This window comes from Myotis lucifugus, unplaced genomic scaffold (genome assembly GCF_000147115.1).
Source record: "Myotis lucifugus unplaced genomic scaffold, Myoluc2.0 scaffold_41, whole genome shotgun sequence".
NCBI lineage: Eukaryota > Metazoa > Chordata > Mammalia > Chiroptera > Vespertilionidae > Myotis > Myotis lucifugus.
In genome coordinates, this window is record NW_005871089.1 from 4,038,384 (window position 1) to 4,061,137 (window position 22,754).

Genomic DNA, 22,754 nt, shown 5'->3' on the forward strand with positions numbered 1-22,754 from the left:
CACCTTGGTGGCTGCGGTGACTGGCAGTGGCTGCAACAGCGGGGTGATGGGGCTGGTGCCTTCCCCTGATCAGCCCGGTCGCCTCCCACAAAGGGAGGCCAGACTGTGGCTTAGGCCGGCTCCCCAAGGGGAGCAGGGAGCAGGGAGTAGGACATCCCCTGAGGGCTCCCAGTATGTGATAGGGGGTCAGCTGGGCTGAGGGATCCCCCCCCCTCCAGTGCACAAATTTTTGTGCACCGGGTTTCTAGTAAGAAAATAAAAAGGAATAGTAGTTTTGAAATTGGGAGACGAGAGGGTGGGCTAAATGGTAATGGAAGGAGACTGACTTGGGTGGTGAACGTACAATACAATATACAGATGATGTGTTATGGAATTGTGCACCAGAAACCAGTATAATTTTGTTAACCAGTGTCACCCCAATAACTTCAATAAAAAGGGAAAAATAAATAAATAAAAAAGAAATGGGAAGAAGAAATAAAATTGTTCTATCAACAGATAATTTGATTGTCTACCTGATCACCAAACTAGTGTATAATAAAAAACAGCTTTCCATACAGGATAAACTTATCAAAATCAGAAGTATTTCTCTACACCAATAATTATCAGTAGAAAATAATTTTAAAAATAGATAAATTCACAATAGGAAAAAAACACACTATAAAATATCTAGAAATATAACTTACTAAGAAACTATGGGGAGATTATGAAACTCTAGTAGAGGATATAGATATAGAAGAGAATTTGAATAAATGGTAAGATAAATATTCCATACTCTTGGATGGGTTGATATGATATTGAAAATGTCACCCACAAATTAATGTATAAATTTGGCATATATGAATCAAGATTTTAAATAGATTCTTCGAGGAACTTGAAAATTTCTCCCTAAAGTGCATATTGAAGAATAAGGGTTCATGAACAGCTGAGTTAGCTATGGAAAATAAAAAGAGTGGGGGGCTTACTCTATCAGATATTCAAACATATTAAAAATTCACAATGATTGTTTTAAAATAAAAAGAAAGCCTTGTTAAGAAGAACTGAGAAATAGACTAATGGAAGGAATGAGGAACAGGCTAATTATTTAGTAAAGTTTGGGGAATGTGGTTTCCTATAATGGAGAGAAAAAATAGCATTTCTGTGTAATAATAACCATACAAATGACCTACATTTAGTTCAGTAGTGACTGAGATCTGAAGGGTAAAACTGTCAAGTTAATAGAAGAAAATGTAAGAGAATAACTTTGTCCCTTAGGGACAGGAAAAGATTATGTTAAACAAAAATTTAGATATAGAAATCATGAGGTGAAACACTGATGGCTCTGATCATGTCAAGTAGAGGGTATTTTCATGGAGGCTCAGTGATGCAGGGAAAATGAAGAGCAAGGGAAAGGTTACATGTTTCGGTAAATCTAAGTGAATATTGACTGTAAAATAATAATGTTATGTGGGATTTAAAATATAATGAAAATACACCATAGATGTATAAGTCAGGAGGAGTTAGTCATCTAAGGTTCCTAAAATGTGAGGTTAATATAAGGCAGGGATGTGTTCTATAATCTCTGGGAAGTCTTGAAAGAATAATAGGAGAATCTATAACTAACAAGATAATGGAGGAAGAAAATAAAGTAAAAAATACTTAAAAAGAAAGAAAATATTGAGATGGTAGATTTAAACCCAAATATATCAGTAATTATAAATGTACTAACTACACTGATTAAAGACAATGATTGTCAGATTGAAAAGAAATTGAAACCCAAGTATGTATTGCTTATATGAGAGTCACCTTAAATATAAGGATACAGGAAATTTGGAAATTAAAAGGATGGAATATGATAAACCATGTCAAAGCTAACTGGAAAAAATCTAGTGTAGTTATCCGGCAAAGGCCAGATGAGATAAAGCAGGGCATTTCATGTTAATGAGAGATTGTCTACCGGGAAAGTAAAACCATTCTAAATATGTATGTACCTCATAATGTAATCTCAAAATATGAAAACAAAAAACTGATAGAACTATAGGAGAGGTAGACAAGACAAACCTACAATCATAGTGATAGATTTAACACACTTCACTGACAAATAGGATATGTAGACCAAAACAAACAATAAAACCACAGTTACAATACAATAAGAACTGAACAATGCAAATTAATAAACTTGACCTAATTGACAACTATAGGTTGCTGCATCAAACAAATGAGAGAGTTTATCTTTTTTACAAATACTTAGGAAAGTTACTAAAAATATATCATATACTGACCATGAAACAAATCTTAACAAATTTCAGAGAATTAAAATTCTTTAGGTTTGTCACTGTGGAATTAAGGTTGGAATTAATTTTTTTTAAAAAGAGTATCTTTAAAGAAAAGGAAACTTACAAACCTACTGTTTGGAAATTCAGTGTGTCACTTTGAAATGATCCATGAGTCAGAAAAGAAACGATGATGAAAATTAAAAAGTAGTTTGAACTAATAGAGATATGACCTATCAAAACTGATGGGATGCTTAGAGAAAATTTGTAGCCTTAAGTATATATATCAGAAGAGAAGGCTGAAAGACCAGTGATTTAAATATTCATCTCAAAAAACTAAAAAAAAAAAAAAAGAAAGTAGCAAATTTAACCCAAAGAAAATTGAAGAAAAAACAAAAATTAATAAAATAGTAAAAAAAAAAAATTTGTTTTTTTAATCCTCACCCCAGGATATGCCTACTGATTTTAGAGAGAGGGGAGGGAAGAGAGAGAAGAGAGATCCATGTGAGAGAGAACATTTATTGGTTGCCTTCTGTTACCAACGGGATCAAACCCACAACCTGGGGTTTGTCCCCTGACCAAGAATTAAACCCACAACCTTTTGGTATATAGGACAATGCTCCAGCCAACTGAGCCACACCAGCCAGGGCCAAAAGTTGGTTCTTTGTAAAAAATAACAATAACGATAAACCTCTGACAAGAGTTATATATATCACTTGACTAAGTTTTATTTAGATCAAAGAGTCAGCAAACTATAGCTTGCGGATCAAATCTGCTCAACTGCTTGTTTTTGTGCAGCCTGTGAGCTAAAAATAATTTATAGTTTTAAATGGTTGAAAGAAATCAGAATAATAATGTTTAGTGATATTTGAAAATTTTATGATATTTAGATTTTATTGTCCATAAAATTTCATTGGCATACAATCCCACTCATTCATTTATGCATTGACTATGGCTGCCTTCATGTTGTAAAAGAGGAGTTGAATAGTTCTGACAGAGATTAATCAAGCATGTCACAGCCTCGAGTTTATTTAAATGAGGCATGCAGCCTATTGGCCACAAGCTTGACATGCTTGGACATGACCCACAAAGCCTAATATATTTATTGTCTGATTCTTTTCAGAAATTTCAATCCCTGATATTTACTCTAGAAAGAACTATTATAGATCAATAATGTAAACAAAGATAGATAAATCATTAGAAAATTCACAAGGCTTGAATACCTGCCTCACAGATCTCCAGGGGCTACTAAACACTTGAAAAAAGTGGTTATTATTTTTAGTTTTTAGAGAAATGCAAATAAAAGCCACAATAGGTAACACTATATTCTACCAGAGTGACTAAAATTAAAGAGACTGACAATACAGGGTTGGTTAGGATGAGGAACACTGGGGACTCTAATACACTGCTATTAGCACTCTATCTTCTATGATAATAAAAGCACAATATGCTAATTAGACCAGACGTCCTTCCAGACGACCTTCCGGATGAAGCTGAGGCTCTGAGGGAAGCCCAGGTCCCAGGTGCCAGAGGGAAGCCGGTGCCAGCAGCTAGGGGACGGAAGGCCTACTCTTGCACGAATTTTGTGCATCGGGCCTCTAGTATGGATATAATCACTTTAGATACTGTTTGGCAGAATCTACTGAAACTGCATGCTTCATATCTTATGACAATGGTTGTGTTTCTAGGTGTATACTTATTAGAAATGTGCACAGTGATGGTCTCATCAGCTTTATTCACACTAAATCAAAACTGGAAACAATTTATCAACAGTAGAATGGATAGTGTTCTAATAATACAGTGGCATTTCATCAGCAATGAAAATTGACAGACCACTTCTACATTCCAACAACATGAATACATCTCACAAGCACCACTGAAAAAAAGAATCCAGGCACACATATAAAAACATACTGTATGATTCCATTTTTATAAAGTTCAAAAGTAGGCAAAACTAATCTATGGTTTTAGAATTCAGAATAATCAGAACAAGGGCAGGGGAGTGACTGAATGTTACACAGTGGGGTTTCTGGTGTGTTAATGTTCTATTTCTTAATCTGAGTGGTGGTAGTTACAATAATTCCATCTGTACTGTTATTGTGTGTCACATGAGGTCTTCTCTTTTTTGTTTACAGATAAGTCATTACGTACAAAATTTTGGAAAATTTTATTTTGAAACTTGTCCCATAACTGAAAGTATTTTGTTTTTCCTGATGGGGGAAGCAGTTTATGAGAAATGGTTGGAAATTGTATATATCTACATCTATATAAGATGTAATATAAAATATTTATTTACATAGTTATTTATATATATAGTCATACCTGACTTGTTATTTTTTTAAGAAATTATAGCTACAGGAAATTCCATAGTGAGTGTTAATGCAGAAAAGGTTGTAAGTTCATTCTTCATCTGTTAAATATTTCAAATTTATTGTTTTATCATTAACTCCTGGGATTTCTACACATACTGTGACGTGAATTAGCCCATTGTGTATTTCCTGTCATCTCAGCTTAAAATGGATTATGAGTTGTTTTTTTAAAGAAACAGGAATTTTTCTTTTTCTCTTAAAACATTCGTAATAGTCTGTGATACATATCTCCCCTCCCCCCCAAAAAAGAAGAAAATTTTCCATTTGTATTTTTGTGCACAAGTTGATAAATTCCAAATTGGCCACCTCCTGGAGTTTGTTAATACTCAACAAATTTACAACCGAAGTTTTAAATTCTCCCATCCTTTTCTGGTCACAACCTAACATTCTACTTTTACTCATCTGTTCTACTGTGTCTGATCTCTGTCTACATTAACACATTGATCTCCCCTTTTTTTGCCAGTCATTTTCATAATTTCACTTCCCTTTACTTCCTGATTAGTTATAATATTGTACTCTCCTCATTAGAACTCTCAATTCTCTTGGCTTATTTAGGATAAAAGCAAACTCCTTATAGCATGTGTACAAAACACAACCACACCCTCATATGAAGTCAACTTTTTCGTTGTTAACTGAGAGGCACCACAGGGAAGTTAGTTAAGAGCCGTCTCTGGACCAGGCATGCCTGGGTTCTCGTCTCGTTTCTGTCCCTTACTTAGCTATGTGAATTTGACTAAATTATTTAACTTACCTGTGTCTTAGTTTTTTTAATCAGTTAAATGACTTCTTATAATGATTAATTAAATAAACTTTGGCACTGTTCCACCTGAACCTGGGATAGAAATAGAGTTATCTTTACCAAACTGCATATAATTTCCTGAATATACTGTGCTATTTGATAGCTCTGTTCCCCTGTATCCTCTCACCCCCAGCTAAAATTTCCTCATAATCCTTTAAAATTAGTTAACATTACCCCTCTGTGAAGCTTTCTATAACCATCCTGATAACCCCAGGTAATTTTTATGTCTCCTAAAATAGCTATCTTTTTGCCAGCAGTGTCTCTCACTGATTTGTTTATGTGCTTATTCCCAATACTACTAAACTGGGTTCTTATCAACATGGACTGGTCTTAATGAATTTTTATCATAATAGATTATCAGCAAATAATTGTTAAGTGAGACTGTGCATTGAAATTGTGAATGTGACAACCAGAATGATTTGATGTTTCTGGCTATTTTGTTACTCATCTTTTCCTTGGCACCTTATTTTTTGTTGACTTCTAGTATAAAAGAAATTTGGTTAAAAAAATATCTTCTAAAAGGTTATTCTGGAAAAAGATGAACCATTACCCTAACTTATATAATTGAGGTAATAATTGCCATCTTTATATGCACACATATTTATAAACAGTCCTTTATCATCTTTATTAACTTTCAGGAGCATGCCCATGCCATTCCCTTCTCCCTCTACCCCCGTGCCTCCCCCTACCCCTGCCTGCACATATTCCTAACCTCTAAGGGTCCCTATGAGACTTGCAACTAGGGAAGCAATGGGCAGCAGCAGCTGAGTCCCAGTGCACTCTCCCTACAGGGAGCATGTCTGTGTCATTCCCTTCCTCTTCTTCTTCCCCCACAGGCATGAATTCCCTAACCTCTAAAGGAACCCAGGACACTTGCAACCAGGGGAGGAATGGGCAGCAACAGCTTGTCCTGGGCTAACCCCCTGAACCTGTCTCCAAGGCCCCCTATTCTCTGACTTCCCAGTGAGCTGAGACAGCCCAGCTAGGCTACCCTGTGGCTTCTTCTATGCCCTTCCTTGTTTCATCTTTCCTAAGTATATTTTTGCTGCACTCAACAAATTATTGCTGCTTTTATTATTTTTAAATTTATCTTTATTGTCGAAAGTATGACAGATTTCTTCCCTTTTTTCCCCATTGACCCTCCACCCCTCACCCAGCCCTCCCAGGCCTTCACCACACAGTTGTCTGTGTCCATGGGTTATGCATATAAGGTCCCCAGTTAATCTCTCCCCACACATTCCCACCCCCACCCCCCAACCCCACCCCCGCCACCCGCGCCTTCCCTCTGAGATTCAGCAGTCTGTTCCATGCTCTGTCTCTGGATCTATTTTGTTCATCAGTTTATTTTGTTTATTAGATTTCACATTTAAGTGAGGTCATGTGATACTAATCTTTCTCTGATTGGCTTGTTTCACTTAGCATAATACTCTCCAGGTCCCTCTGTGCTGTTTCAAAGGATAAGAGGTCCTTCTTTTTTATAGCTGCACTAGAGGCCCGGTGCACAAAAATTTGTGCACTCGGGGGGGTCCCTCAGCCCAGCCTGTGCCCTCTCACAGTATGGGACCCCTCGGGGAATGACCACCTGCTGGCTTTGGACCGCTCCCTGGGGGATTGGGCCTAAGCTGGCAGACAGACATCCCTCTGGCAGCCCGGGAGCCCTTGGGGGATGTCCACTTGCCAGTGGGGAGCAGGCCTAAGCTGCAGTCTGACATCCTTAGTGCTGCTGAGGAGGCAGGACAGGCTCCCACCACCACCGCTGTACTGGCAGCCGTCAACCTGGCTTGTGGCTGAGCAGAGCTCCTCCTGTGGGAGCACACTGACCACCAGGGGGCAACTCCTGCATTGAGCATCTGCCCCCTGGTGGTCAGTGTATGTCATAGTGACCAGTCATTCCCAGTCATTCTGCTGTTAGGGTCAATTTGCATATTACCCTTTTATTATATAGGAGTGCCTGGCCAGCCTGGGTGAGGGGCTGATGGCTGTTTGCAGGCGGGCCACAGCCCTTCAGGGTGTGGGTTCCCACTGGGGTGCCTGGCCAGCCTAGGTGAGGGGCTGATGGGCTGTTTGCAGGTGGGCCACAGCCCCTTCAGTGTGGGGGTCCCCACTGGAGTGCCTGGCCAGCCTGGGTGAGGGGCTGAGGGCTGTTTTAGGACTGGCCACACCCCCTTCAGGGTGGGGGGGTCCTGCTGGGGTGCCTGGCCAGTCTGGGTGAGTGGCTGATGGCATTTTGCAGGCTGGCCAAGCCCCCCAGCAGGGACCCTCACCCCATGAGGGTGTGGCCAGCATGGGTGAGTGGCTGATGGCTGTTTGCAGGCTGGCCACAGCCCCTTCAGGGTGGGGGTTCCCGCTGGGGTGCCTGGCCAGCCTGGGTGAGGGGCTGATGGCTGTTTGCAGGCTGGCCACAGCCCCTTCAGGGTAGGGGTCCCCGCTGGGGTGCCTGGCCAGCCTGGGTGAGGGGCTGATGGCTGTTTGCAGGCTGGCCACAGCCCCCAGCCACCTAAGCTCCCAGTGGAGGCTGGCTGGAAGCAGGTATCTGGGATTTGTTTATCTTCTATAATTGAAACTTTGTTGCCATGAGTGGAGGCCTCAGCCAGCTCAGGGCTGGCGGGAAGCTTGGCTTCCTCTATCGCCCAGGCAACCAAGTCTCCTGCTTGCTCCAGCTTTGTAGCTGTCGGCCGCCATCTTGGTTGGGTTAATTTGCATATAGTCGCTCTGATTGGCTGGTGGGCGTGGCTTAGGCTGTAGCGAAGGTATGGTCAATTAGCATCTTTGTCTTTTATTAGTGTAGATAGTATTCCATAGCATAAATGTACCCCAGCTTTTTTATCTACTCATCTACTGTGATGAGCACTTTTGGGCTGTTTCCAGATCTTAGCTATTGTGCTGCTATGAACATAGGGATGCATATATCCTTTCTGATTGGTGTTTCAGGTTTCTTAGGATATATTCCTAGAAGTGGGATCACTGGGTCAAATGGAAGTTCCATTTTTAATTGTTTGAAGAAACTCCATACTGTTTCCCATAGTGGCTGCATCAGTCTGCATTGCCACCAGCAGTGTCCTAGGGTTTTTTCTCACATCCCGGCCAGCACTTGTCATTTGTTGATGATAGCCATTCTGACAGGTATAAGATGATAACTCATCATCATTTTAATCTGTATCTCTCAGATGATTAGTGACTTTGAGCATTTTTTATGTCTCTTGGCCTTCTGTATGTCCACTTTGGAGAAGTGCCTATTTAGGTCTGTTGCCCATTTTTTTAATTGGATTATTTGTCTTCCTTAAGTTGTATGAGTTCCTTATGTATATTGGAAATTAACCCTTCATCAAATGTATCATTGACAAATATGTTCTCCCATGCAGTGGGCTCCCTTTTAATTTGGTTGATGGTTTCTTTTGCTGTTCAGAAGCTTTTTATTTTGAGGTAGTCCCATTTGTTTATTTTCTCCTTAGTTTTCCCTGCCCTAGGAGATGTATCAGCAAATATATTGCTATCAGAGATGTCTGAGATTTTGCTGCCTATCGTTTCTTCTAGGATTGTTATGGTTTCATGATTTTCATTTAAATCTTTTATCCATTTTGAGTTTATTCTTGTGTATGATGTAAGTTGGTGGTCTAGTTTCATTTTTTTTTGTTTTTGTTTACATGTACCTGTCCAATTTTCCCTTTTGAAGAGACTCTCTTGGTTCCATTGTATGCTTTTGCCTCCTTTGTCAAATATTAATTAAGTGATGGCTTGGGTCAATTTCTGGGTTTTCTATTCTGCTCCATTGATCTATATGCCTGTTATCATGCCAGTACCAGGCTGTTTTGAGTACAGTGGCTTTGTATGTAACTTGATATCTGGTATTGTGATCCCTCTAACTTTGTTCTTCTTTCTCAAGATTGCTGCAGCTCTTTGCGGTCTTTTTTGATTCCTTATAAATTTTTTGAGTGCTTCTAGGTCTGTGAAATATGCCGTTGGTATTATAATAGGGATTGCATTGAATCTATAAATTTCTTTGGGTAGTGTGGACATTTTAATGATGTTGATTCTACCAATCCATAAACACAGTATATTCTATTACTTGTTTATATATTCCTCTATCTCTTTTTTCAACATCCTAAAGGTTTCTCAGTACAGGTATTATACCTATTGGTTAAGTTTATTTCTAAGTATCTTAATTTTTTTGTTACAGTGGTAAAAGGGATTGTTGTTTTTTTTTTTTTTTGTTTCTCTTTCTGAGAGTTCATTATGGTGTATAGAAAAGCCATTCATTTCTGGGTGTTAATTTTGTATCCTGTTACATTACTGAATTCATTTATTAAATCTAGTAAATTTTTTTGGTTGAGTCTTTAGGTTTTCTATGTACAATATCATGTCATCTGCAAATAATGACAGTTTTACTTCCTCCTTCCCAATTTGGATGCCTTTTATTTTTCTTCTTTTGTGATCTCTGTGGCAGGGACTTCCAGTATTGTGTTGAGTAACAGTGGTGAAAGTGGACATTCCTATCTTGTTCCTGTTCTTAGGGGAAATGGTTTTAGTTTTTGCTCATTGAGTATGATGTTGGCTGTAGGTTTGTCATATATGGCCTTTATTATGTTGAGATCTGATCCCTCTATTGCCACTTTGCTGAGAGTTTTTATCAAAAAAGTGTGTTGGATTTTGTCAAATGCTTTTTCTGCATCAATGGATATGATCATGTGATTTTTGTCTTCCAATTTGTTTATGTGATGTATCACGTTTATTAATTTGCGAATATTGTACCAGCTTTGTATCCCCGGAATAAATCCCACTTGGCCATGGTATATGAACTTTTTATTGTATTGCTGAATCCAAATTGCTAATATTTTGTTGAGGATTTTAGCATCTGTGTTCATCAGGGATATTGGCCTATAATTCTCTTTCTTTGTAGTGTTTTTATCTGATTTTGGAATAAGGATAATGCTGGCTTCATAAAAAGAGCTTGGAAGTGTCCCTTCCTGTTGGATTTTTTTTGGAATAGTGTGAGGATAGTTATTAGTCCTTCTTTGAATATTTGTTAAAACTCCCCTGTGAAGCCATAGCAACGCCTCCCCTGGGCTTTTGTTTGCTGGGAGTTTTTTATTATTATTACTACTTCTATTTCATCAGTAGTTATCAGCCTATTCAGGTTTTGTGATTGAGTTTTGAAAGATTGTATTTTTCTAGGAATATGTCCATTTTTTCCCAGTTGTCCAGTTTGTTGAAATATACTTGTTCATAGTATTTTTCTACGATTTTTTGTATTTCTGTGGTATCAGTTATTTTTTCACCTGTTTTATTCTGATTGTATTTATTTGGGTCCTCTTTTTTTCTTGATGAGTTTGGCTAAAGGTTCATCAATCTTGTTTATCTTTTCAAAGAACCTGCTCTTGGTTTTAATGATCTTTTGTATTTCTTTTTAGTCTCTATGTCATTGATTTCTGCTCTCATCTTTATTATTTCCTTCTTTCTTATTATTCCAGGCTTTTCTTTTTGTTCTCTTTCTAGTTCTTTAAGTTGTAGGGTTAAATAGTTTATTATTAATTTTTCTTGTTTTTTTTTTTTTAGATAGACCTATAATGCTATGAATTTCCCTCTCAGGACTGAGTTCACTGTGTCCCATAGATTTTGGGTAGTTGTGTGTTCATTTTCATTTGTTTCCGGAAGGTTTTTTATTTCATCTTCGATCTCTTCGATAACCTATTCCTTGTTTATTGTGCTATTTAGCCTCCATGTGTTTGAATGTTTTTGAGTGTTTTTATTGTAGTTGATTTTTAATTTCATTGTGATCCAAAAAGATGGTTAATATGTTTTCAATCTTCTTGAACTTATAGAGACTTAGTTTGTGTCCTAACATGTGGTCATTCCTTGAGAATGACCTGTGTGCACTTGAGAAGAATGTATATTCTATGGCTTCGGGTGAAATGTTCTAAAAATGTCAATTCCATCTGGTCTAGTGTGTTGTTTAGGATCACTATTTCCTTGTTGATTTTGTGCCTAGAAGATCTGTCCAATGATGTCAGTGGGGTGTTAAAGTTCCCTACTATGATTTTATTGTTCTCAATCTCCCTTAAAATCCTCAAGGAGTTTTTTCATATATTTGGGTGCTCCTGTATTGGGTGCACATATGTTTACCAGAGTTATATCCTCTTGTTGTATTGATCCCTTTTGTATCATGGAGTGGCCTTCATTATCTCTTGTTATGACCTTCACTTTGAAGTCTGTTTTGTCAGATATGCGTATTGCTACCCCCGCTTTTTAAAATTTCCATTTGCTTGAGAAATTTTTTTTCATCCCTTCACTTTCATTCTGTGTGTTTTGTTTTGAGGTGAGTCTCTTGGAGACAGCATATATATGAGTCATGTTTTCTTATCTATTCAACTACCCTATATGCCTTTGATTGGAGCATTTAAGCCATTTACATTTAAGGGTACTATTGATAGGTAATTATTTGTTGCCATTCTTTTTCTTTATGCTTGTGTTCTTTTTCTCTCTATTCTTACATCAGTCCCTTTTGCATTTCATGTAGTGCTAGTTTGTTGGTAAAAAAAATCTTTTAGCCTGTTTTGTCTATAAAGCTCTTCATTTCACCTTCAATTTTGAATTATAGCCTTGCTGGATAGAGTAGTCTTGAGTTCATTCCCCTTTCATTACTTTGTATTTTTAATGCCATTCCCTTCTGGCCTGAAGTGTTTCTATTGAGAAATCAGCTGACAGCTAAATGGGAGCTCGCTTGTAGGTAACTTTGTCTCTCTCTTGCAGCCTTTAAGATTCTTATTTTGTCTTTAATGTTTGCCATTTTAATTATGATGTGTCCAGGTTTGGATCTTTTGGGGGTCATCTTGATTGGGTCTCTCTTTGTTTCCTGAACTTGAATGACTTTTTCCTTCACCAGGTTAGGGAAATTTTCTGCCATTATTTCTTCATCAGGTTTTCTATTCCTTTCTAGAATCTACTACTTCTGGTATCCCTATGATGCAAATGTTGTTATGTTTCAGTTGTCCCAAAGCTCCCTTATACTCTTGCTTTTTATTTTTATTTTTCATTTGCTTTTCTGAATGGGTGATTTTTCCTACCTTGTTTTCTAATTCCTTGATTCAGTCCTCAGCTTCTTCTAGTCTACTATTGAATCCTTCTAGGGCAGTGATGGCGAACCTATGACACGCGTGTCAGAGGTGACACGCGAACTCATTTTTTTGGTTGATTTTTCTTTCTTAAATGGCATTTAAGTATATAAAATAAATATCAAAAATATAAATCTTTGTTTTACTATGGTTGCAAATTTCTATATGTGACACGGCACCAGAGTTAAGTTAGGGTTTTTCAAAATGCTGACACGCCGAGCTCAAAAGGTTCGCCATCACTGTTCTAGGGTGTTCTTTATTTCAGCAATGTCATTCCTCATTTCCAATTTATTCTTATTTATTATTCCAACCTGTCTTTTCATGTTGGTGTAGCTCTCATTAAGTCCCTTATAATTCTCATTTAATTGCTCGTAGTTCTCACTGAATTGCTTGAGAACACCTATTACCATTACTTTGAATTCTTTATCTGACAAATTGCTTGCCTCCATTTCATTTCGTTCCTTTTCTGGTAATTCCTTCTTTTCTTTCATTTAGGGGTTGTTTCTTCATCTCTACATTTTTTTTTTCATCTCTACATTTTTTATGTTCCTTTGTTTTTGTTTCTGTGTATTAGATCAAACTACTTTGCCTCCCAGACTTTGTGGGTTGGTCTTATGTAGTAGGTTTTTGTGGGACCCAGTGGTATAGTCTCTTAGATTACCTGAGCTGGGGGCTCTAGGATGACCCTTGTTTGAGTTATTTGGGTTCTTAGGTTGTAATTGGGTCATGAATATTATTCCGTTTTTTAAGATGGAATCTTCTCTGAGCCTGGCTGACTGTGAGGCTCACCCCTTACCACACTCTTCGAGCTCTTGTGGAGGTACTGACCAAACAAACCAAAATAAGAAACAAAACAAAAACATACACAAGACCCCTGCCACACCAACAAAAGCAACCACCAGGGAAGAGAGAATTAGGAAAGAGAAGACAGAACAAGAAAGATAGAAAAAAAGAAAAAAATATGAGCTGAAAACAAACACACACAAAAAAGCACAAACCAAAACAACAAGTAAAAGGGCGGAAGGAATATGTAGATGCTAAGCTGAAATAAAGAAAATAAGAATAAAGAATTAGAGGAATAGGGGGAAGAAAAATGGTTTAAAATAATGGAGGAAGAGCCCTAGTTGGTTTGGCTCACTGGATAGAGCGTCGGACTGCAGACTTAAGGGTCCCAGGTTTGATTCCAGTCAAGGGCATGTACGTTGGTTGTGGGCACATCTCCAGTAGGGGATGTGCAGGAGGCAGCTGATCCATGCTTCTCTCTCATCGATGTTTCTAATTCTCTATCCCTCGCCCTTCCTCTCTGTAAAAAATCAATAAAATATATTTAAAAAATAAATAAATAAAATAAAATAATGGAGGAAGAAAAATGAAAAAAAATTTTGTAATGGAAAATAAAGGAGAAGGCAGATAGACCTATAATAAGAAAAGAAAAATAAAGATGAAAAAGCGTGAGAAAAAGCAGAGAGAGGAAGAAAGGGGGAAAAAAAATTGAGTAGTGAAAAAAAGAAAAAAGAATAACAAATGGAATAGGAAAAGGGAAGAGGAAAATTAGATATATGATTGAAATAATAGAGACTAGAATAATAAAAAATCAGTTAAGCAGATAGATGAAGGTAAATTAAGAAAGGAAATAAAAGGAAGGAAAGATAAAAATAAAAAAAGAAAAGAAAAAGATGATCAAAGAGAAGAAAAAAGAAAAAAAAAGTGAAACGGCACTCATTTCAGTAGTTTAGTTCCCCGTGGGGACCCCTTTGAATCCTAGTCTTATGACTGTGGCTAACTTGTCTGTCTACCAATTCTGCGCTTCCTGTGAGGTACTTAAGTGCTAACCACTGTCAGAAATTGCCCTCCTTTGGCTTTCAGCAATCTGCTTGAAGTTCCAAGGGATCCACCATTTGTGTATGTCTCCACTGGACTTGGCTGCAAGCAAGAGGGCCCTCTAAAATAGGTGTGTTAGCAGCATGGGCCCAGGGTTGGGTCAGCAAACTTCCCGTTTCCCTGTGCCCCGTCTATTTGCCTGCTAGCCACTTCTGCCTGCTAGTCAGCTGTCAATCTTAATAACTCAAAAGTCAGTTTCTGAAAGTGCTTCAGGCAGGGGAGGTGCTATTTAGCTTTCAGGGAATGTGGTGGGTGTGTTTCCCTGTCCCAGAGCTACTCCTCTGGGAGTTGTTATGCCCAGATTTCAAGATCCCCAAGAAATCACATCAGGGAGCCAGCCAATCCGATGCAAAAGCATAAGAATCTGTATTTCAAGCTAGCTTGAGCTCCCCATCCACCAGACTCACCGACACAATGGCAGGCCAAGTGGCCGAGAGAGAGAACCCCGCCTAGAGACGGGTTTTAAAGGGGGGGTTGGAGTAAGGGGAGGAGAAAGGACTGTGCTCTGCCGATTGGCCAGGCGCAAGTCGATGTCTTGTTCCTGGGTGTGGCTAGCAGAGTCTTAGACTTCCGGGAAGAAGCTCCTTGCCAAGCACGTGGCCAAGGTAAGATGGAGGACGTAGCCCTTACCCTGGGGCAAGATGGAGGGCTTAGCCTTTACCCTGGGGCAAGGTGGAGGGCCTAGCCCTCGCCCTTTCATTCCCCCCTTTGTCTTGGAACTTCCGGCTCAATCATGAGACGGACTGCATTTCTATTCCACCGTTGCTAGAGGCCCGTACTGGGCATATCTTAACAAATGGTCTGGTGGAAGGGGAAGAAACCATTTTAGCTTTAACAACTTCTATTGAAATAGGATTTTTCTTCTTAAAATTCCTCCATGGCTATCAAAAAGCCAAATCAAGATTAATTTATCTACTGTCCTGATGTTTGCATAAACACAACAAGAATGGTAACTGACTACCTTTGCTGGAATCTCATGGTTGAATCTTAATGTGCCCCGTAGGGCCAGGAAGCCACGCCACCCAGCTGCCATCAGGCCCACCTGCAGTATCTGCTGAGTTAGGTGAATCCCTCACCTGTAGCAACTCCACCTGAGCCCATGCTCCAGGCTTTAAGGCCCATCTCAGTAGCCCTCCTACTTGTTGCGGCCCAGAGTGTGTGGGGGTTCCGCAGGGACGCAGAGGCATCCTTACTGCTCCCCTTCTACTCTTACCAACCGCCAGTGATGGTAGGGCATCGGCCTGACACTCCAGCGCCAGCCATCTTCAGGGCTTCCAAGCAGGATACCAGGCTTTCTTCGTGGCATTCTTACTGACTTCAAGTTTTTAGAGCTCAGACAGGGCTCTTTAAAACATGATACTCCAGTCAAAGTTTTCCGTTAATAAAACCACTATTAGGAACCGGTCTTATTGAATCTATGCAAAGAAATGTATTGCCATGTTAGCATTGCCAAATTTCGGAGGAATTACATAAGAAGAAAGACATACTGATCTACTCTAAGATTTTCTGACTTTCCTTGCCAATTCTTTTTGATAAAACAGTAATTGTTGGCATTAAATTTTCTTTCTATGCATAACCATGCCTCAGACCTTCTATTCTAAACAGGCCTTTTCCAGCTTACTAACCCTGACATGGGCATCGTCACAAAGGCCTGCAAGACAGTATTACAGGCTGCCAACTGTTAGCTGTCTCTCAAAAGAGACCAAAACCTGATGGGCACTGTTCCTGCCCATTTGGGCACCTGTCCTCTTGGCAGCTAGCCATTCTTTACTTTTGGGGGTCACCCCACATAGTTCCCTTCCAGGACAGCCAGCACACATTCAAACTTGCAAGAGAATTAAAGGTCAATATAACATATCAATACAATGAAACATGATATTGGCATCATGGCCGCTTCAGGCAGCCAAATCCTACTAAAGTCTATTCTTGGCCTTCCTATAAATTGTCCTTGTCTCTTTGGAGCCATGTCCATGAAGATGCAGGCATCATCTAAGTCTATTACACAGTATTGTGGGGGCTCCCGGTAGCAGGAGTGATCGCGAGCAATGTTACCAGCATCAGGCAGGTTGAGCACGCCATAGCAGGTTGCGTTGATCTCGATCGACGCTCCATTTGGTGACGAAGTCTTTCCGGATCATGGATGGGTCCGCTGACCTGTCGTGGGTGTGATGGACCCAGGTCGCCGTCTATCTATTTTGAGAGCGGTGGGGGTCGTTAGCACCACGGAGTAGGGTGTAGGGACCTTTTCATCGAGGCTCCAGGTGGTGCCTTTTGACGTAGACCCAATCTCCTGGTCTGTGCTGATGAGGAGTTGGGGTTGGGCCAGTCTCCTGGGTGGCGCCGAGGAGCAGCCAAATGTCCTCGTGCGCCCTCTGGAGCCCTCTCAAGGAAAGAGACAGTTCTTGCAGCAAGAAAGTCAGCTTTAAGGTTAGGAATGACAGGGGGTGGCCTGCCAAACATGATAGGAGAGCCACCCAGTCCCCGCCAGTTTCCATGGTTCGTTTCTACCAGTTCCCTTTGTGGCAGAGCAGCAACCAGGCCTCTTTCAAGGGAGTGCGCTAGGAGGGGGTATCAGCCCCTCCTTTGCTAGCAGCAACAGGTACCAAACCCTTTCAGTACATTAGACCAGCTTCATTCCCGCCTATCTTTACAGATTCCAAGGCCCATTGTCTTCCTTTAATCAACAAGCCAAATGACACTGGCCTGTATTATCTAATTCAGCACAGGCAGGGGGAAGGGCCCATTAAATCTTTGCCTTGAGGAACTGTGAGCCCCATCCTTAAATGTCCCAATCAGACTAGAAAAGCCACAAATACCTTTTAAATTTACCCCAGAATTCCAAAATCCCAGCCCAGCACAGAATATCACATAGCAAATCAAAGTTCCCAGCAAACAAACAGATATGCTTACAAACATCAAATACACATTTATACTTACACCTTTTCAGTGAACAAGTATCTTTACAGTCTTGGGCTCCTGAGCTGATAACAGGAACATCGCCCAAGTCCCCTGATGGGGGCCTGACAGGAACAGATGTGGGGGCCTTTCCCACATCCCAGGACAGGATTCTTACCTATGTCTCATTCAGATAGAAATGGTTTTCATCACAAACAAACAAACAAATCCAAAACCAGAAACCAAGAAAACCAAGGCCAGAAGTACCCTCTGATGTTTCAGGGGTACCAAGGAAGGAGAAGTTAGGCAGTGTCCAGCCCTTCTCACAATCCACCACCAGTGACCAGTTCCAGCTTACTGGCCTACCATCCATTCAAAATTTCTTTCCTCCCATCACACCAAAGCCATGCTTTTCAGTTAGTTAAAACTTTTAGCCTTAATTTTTAGGTGACATGTAAATAATTAACATTCCTCAGATTAACAATACATTCAAATTTAACAAGGATACATATTTAAGCAATAAGGACAGATCAATTTACAGAAGCAGAGACAGCATGCAATCCAAACCACAGCTGTGGGTAAACACATTATCTAGAGTCCTTGGGTAGCCTAGGTTAAACTTAGGCATATCCTGGGTCTCCCGAACATTGAGTTGCAAGTTAGCTGGAGCCCTCCTGACCCTGGGACAGCTGCACTGTCCCTCCCAGGCAAAGGAAAAATATGCCCTTGAATATCAGCATGAAACCACAGTCTCTATCTGACTTTTAGAAATTGGATTACTGCTATCAGTCCCTTTTAAAGACTTTGACATAACCTTTGATTGTCCTTAGTTTAAGGAAAGCAGGGTTTTCTAGATTTAAGAGATTAGCTTAAAAATAAATCCGAGAGGCAAGCATACTTCTGCCCCATAAAACTCCGCCTTAAAGCTCCACCCCTGACTAAATCAGAGGGAGGGGCCTTTGCTGTTTCAAGATGGCGGCCCCCAGGGGAGCGGCAAACCATGCGGCCAACATGGCGGCTGCCAAGTCATGCAGCCCAAAATGGTGGCTGTACCAATAAGCAAAGGCATTTAGTTACCACAATAACACAATTTTTCCCAGTTCAATCCGAACATTTCTTTCTCAGGTTCATCTCCACCATTTTTAAGGCCAAAACAGTCTCGGGTTTTTATTCTGTACACAGGAAAAGGTCAAGTTCAGCTCAAAACTATGCGCACTCGTTTTTAAACTGGCCTTTTCCCTTTACACGTGCACAGAAGTCCCGGATGCATTTTAAAACTTTTACATTTAACTTCTATGATCTAGCTGGGGCGATCTCCACGGGAAGGGCCCTGCTCCTGGCCAGAGTAGCTGCCGCCGCCGCCACACCCCCCCCAGGTGTCCGGCCCGCGGGCTCCGTGCGGGACCTTTCCCAGACCTTCCCCTGGACCCGACGCTGCCGGGGGCCTCGCTGCTCCGGCCTCCCGCAAGCGACTCACTAGCCTGGCCCCCCGCGCTCCGCCCAGCTCCACTCGCTCGCCACAAGCCCGGGGGCCAACGCCCTGCCGCCACCTCTGCCGCTGCCGCCGCCGCGGAGCCCAAGCCGCTTGGGCCCGCTGCGTGGCTGGGCCCCGGGGCGAGGGCTGCGCTCGCCCCGGGCCGTGCTCTTGCACACCTGCCCCCGGGCGCCCGGCGCCCCGACTGCGCAGCAAGCGGCCTCGGTGCGCCTGCCTCAGCCTCCGCATCCAGGCGCATCTTTCCTCTCCTGCGGCCTGAGGCACAGTGATCCCTGCTCACCTTCCCTGCCTGGGAGGCGCGCAGGTGGGCGGGGACCCCTCCCCTGCCTTTACACTCACATACCCTCCACACTCACACACTATCACCAGACATTCACTCAGAGTTTAAATAATAACAACTTCCCAACTCCTGAGGGAGCTCTACAGCCTCCCCCAATCTCCTTGAAATGATCAATCACAATACCCGAAGGAGCAGTCTGAGTCCGTCCCATAACATCCGTCCAGTAAGTCCACAGAAAACAAAAACACAGACAGACAAACAGGGCCCCAAAGAACAGCCTTCCAACTCCATGGAAGCAACTAGAGGATGGCGTTACGCCAAACCGGCGGGAGCGACCCGCCTCGTCTCAGATTCCTGAGGGGAATACACATCCCTCGTGGGGAGAATACACATTCCTCGTGGGGAGCAGAACGTCTTCTAACTCTCCCCCGCCTGTGGTCGTTCACGGCGCGTCCGCCTGGACCCCTCAGCCACAGATTCCAGAAGTGAGCTCACACAGGACAGATAAAGGACAAGTCCCTGAACAGAGGCAGTAGAAAACTACCTAGGAATGCTTCTCTTCTACCTTTTTTTAAAAGATAGGCCAGATTCGAACCCTTAGCCAGTCCGAGTTTTGACGGTGAGTACCATCTAGAAGCCATTCCTCCAGATACAGGATGAGTCCCTTAGAGATAACATATATCACACAGAACAGAATACACAACACACAGACACTTACCGCGGCCAGTCAGACTCTTCGAACTGGGGGGTCCCTGGATGGTCTTGGGAACCCCGGGCGAGCCCCCAAATGTTATGCCCAGATTTCAGGATCCCCAAGAAACCAACAGGGAGCCAGCAGTCCGATGCAAAAGCACAAGAGTCTGTATTTCAAGCTAGCTTGAGCTCCCCGTCCACCAGACTCACCGACACAACGGCTAGCCAAGTGGCCAAGAGAGAGAACCACGCCTAGAGACGGGTTTTAAAGGGGGGGTTGGAGTAAGGGGAGGAGAAAGGACTGTGCTCTGCCGATTGGCCAGGCGCAAGTCGATGTCTTGTTCCTGGGTGTGGCTAGCAGAGTCTTAGACTTCCGGGAAGAAGCTCCTTGCCAAGCACGTGGCCAAGGTAAGATGGAGGACGTAGCCCTTACCCTGGGGCAAGATGGAGGGCGTAGCCTTTATCCTGGGGCAAGGTGGAGGGCCTAGCCCTCGCCCTTTCAGGAGTGACCCAAAATATTTCCCTGTCCTAGGCTGGGCAGAGATCCTTGTATGGAGTCCAGTGGGATCGGCTAGGAACCTAGAGTTTCTATCAGCTCTCCTGTGTGGAGAAATTACCAGTCAAGTTCCCAGGATGGTGGGGTGGATGGCCCCTCCCCCAATCCAGTCACTGCTGCTTCCTGAGACTGTTCAAACTCATGGACTTAACCTCTGCAAAGGTCAAAATGCAGGGTGTGGCTAGCAGGGCTCCAGAGGGTGGGGTGGGCTGTATCACCTCAGGCGGGGTTTCTCTTTTGTTTCTCTCCTGCTGCTATTCAGGAAAAATGGCCATTTCAGTTCGGGGGCATATGACCAAATGCCAGGACTCCTGGCTGCTGCTTTTCCACGTCTTCCCCTAATGCTTCCCACTCAGGCCTCTCCTTAGGCACCTTAAATCCATTCATCCATCCCTGCATCGAAGCCTTCAATAGCTACAAATGAAGACTCTTGTGCTCTGCATTTAAAAAAACACGCAAAAAAACAAAAAAACGAAACTGCAGCCTTCTCTCTGACTGGCTGTGGTCTGCCTCTGCCGGCTCCAGACTCTTCCATGACCAGCAGCCCTGCCACCTTTCACAGTTGGTTGTTACGTAGGCCATTGGTCTCGGCTCTGGTGCTCTGGGCTGTGGAGCCCAGCCTGGGTTCGGGCCTCAGACCTTCCTGTAGTCGGGAGCTCCCTCCTCACACTAGGCCAGCCACCCCTGGGAGCTGGGTCAGCTCCTCTTGCGACCTTGCCCTTCCAACTGGTCTCCAGGTGTTTTCTGTCCTTCCTTCATATAAGTTTCCTTCGCAGTTGGTAATTCCAGGTGTATGTTTTCCACTTTAGTTTTATTTCCAGTCTGGCCCTGGGAGGAGATGTAATAAGAAAGGTCTGCCTATTCAGCTACCATTTTTTCTTTCTCTTCTCTATTGCTTCTGTCAACGTAAAAAAACCATTGAAACCTGTAAAGAATTTTTGTGAGTTTATTTGAGCCAAACTGTCGACATATGCCGGGAAGCAGAACCTCAACGAATTGAGATAGTGCTCCGAAGAATGGCAGGGTTACATTCGTATTTATACATGAAATTCATTGGTGACAGATTTAAGGAGGTGGGATTAAGCGAAGCGGGGGAAACCTCTGTGATAGGATAAAAAGTAAAATGATGGACATATACTTAGATGGGTGCAGGAACAATTAACATGATGATGAAGGGATTTGTGGTATCTGTTCTGGGACCCACCACACCTGGTTGTGCCCCAGGGGCTTCATAAAAAGGGGAGTCACAAGTTACCCAGACATCCCAAGGATGTGTTATCTTAGGTGCAAAAAGACAGATAGGCTCAGTTACGGTAAAGGTTGACCTTATCAGTGAAGATATCGGCTTAGGATGTAACTGCCCACCAAAACTGCTTTTAGTTAAAGTTTAATTTCAGATCATCCTTTGTGGTTACTTTAGGTCTCCGAGTCTGCAAAACTGCCATGCAGGCCTCTCCTGAGCTTGTCAGGTCAGCATGTGGCCCCTTTCATCCACACTTCTTAAGATCAAATGTTCTTTCCCTTTTTGGCTTGAACTGCTTACCTGGGCTTCTACCTGCTCTCTATACTCTTACTCTTCATTGACACAAATTAGAAAGCCAATCTGGACTTTTTCTGAGGATCTGCCCCACTCTAGCTAGTATAATGAAAAAGGAGGAAAGCAGATTGAAAATGAGGAAATAGAACTGCCTCTTTTTACAGACAACATATAGTTAGTTATCTGTAAATACATTTTGTATGTATGTAGATAATCCTAAAATTGTCTATAGAAAGTTACTAGAACTAATGAGTGAGTTTAGTATGACCATAGGATGAAAGGTTGGTATACATAAATCACTTTCACCTCTACATACTAGCAGTGATCAATTGGGAACTAAAAAAATTTTAAAGTCCCATTTACAGTAGCACCAAAAATTTAAAATATTTAGGCATATACCTAAAAAAGTATGAACAAGATTTATATATTGAAATCTATAAAACATTGATGAGAGAAAAGAAGCCAAAGATCTAAATAAATGGAGAGATAAACAATACTCATGGAAAAAGACTCCATAATTTTACAGTGTCAAGTTGCCACAAATTCAACACAATCCCAATCAAAATTCCAGCAGACTGAGTACATTTTATCTCAAATGTTAAAAAAAAAAAACTGCTTTTTTTTTTTTTTTAAATAGAAACTGCCTACAGTGGAGCTTGCTGCTTTGTGATATGGGGAGTTCCTTATCATTTGAAAATTTCAGAGATTAGTAAAATACCTCTTCTCAAAGATGTTGTGTGGGAAATTACAGCGTTAGATGAGAAATTGAATTAGATGATCTACTTTATCCTTCTGGTTCACAATCTTAATGAATGTTATTCATAAGTGTGTGATTACAACTTTGGGGCAAGGTGAAATGGAGTTAGGGAGTTACTACAATATTCAGGCTTT

The 22,754-nt window shown here is 41.6% G+C and overlaps 1 protein-coding gene across 1 annotated transcript in view; it reads left to right on the forward strand.

Annotated features, from left to right (window-relative positions):
- The window catches only part of NEO1 (neogenin 1), a 214,842-nt gene that overhangs the window by 52,115 nt on the left and 139,973 nt on the right, over window positions 1–22,754 (forward strand). The window lies entirely within an intron of this gene.